Consider the following 518-nt stretch of genomic DNA (forward strand, 5'->3'; position numbering starts at 1 on the left):
AGATTTTTGAATTGTTCTTGGTGAGACTAAAGAAAGTTGTGAAGAATGAGAATAATGTTAGCACAATTGGCCGGAAATTTCTGACAAGGTTCGTAATAAAAACATTTGTGTTGTGGTTCTGAATTGGCCCAATAACATCCACAAAACCACACCCAGCTACAAATACATATAGTACCACACTTGCGTGTGTGTGTATACATGTGCAATATAACTAGTAGTACACGCTATTTTTACCTCGTTTTTGCTGATCATGGATGATGATGATGATGATGATGATGATGATGATGATGATGATGATGATGATGATGCCGACGATGACGATGACGACGATGACGAAGATGACGACAATTATGCGGCCTTCGACATCTATCCAAAAAGGATTTTCAACCCAATATTTACATGCTATTATTTATTTATAGCTTTATGTGTGTGCTTCGAGTTATTCCCCACCATCTAAAAAATTAGTTCATATATATATATATATGTGTGTGTGTGTGTGTGTGTGTGTGTGTGTGTGT

General features: G+C 36.5%; 1 long non-coding RNA gene across 2 annotated transcripts in view; it reads left to right on the forward strand.

Moving 5' to 3' along the window:
- The window catches only part of LOC106870716 (uncharacterized), an 8,231-nt gene continuing 7,713 nt past the window's right edge, over window positions 1-518 (forward strand). For both annotated transcript variants that reach the window (XR_001409558.2, XR_001409559.2), the window contains exon 1: window positions 1-88. This is a non-coding gene — a long non-coding RNA (uncharacterized LOC106870716). The remainder of the gene's footprint in view (window positions 89-518) is intronic.

This window comes from Octopus bimaculoides, chromosome 17 (genome assembly GCF_001194135.2).
Source record: "Octopus bimaculoides isolate UCB-OBI-ISO-001 chromosome 17, ASM119413v2, whole genome shotgun sequence".
NCBI classification, from domain to species: domain Eukaryota; kingdom Metazoa; phylum Mollusca; class Cephalopoda; order Octopoda; family Octopodidae; genus Octopus; species Octopus bimaculoides.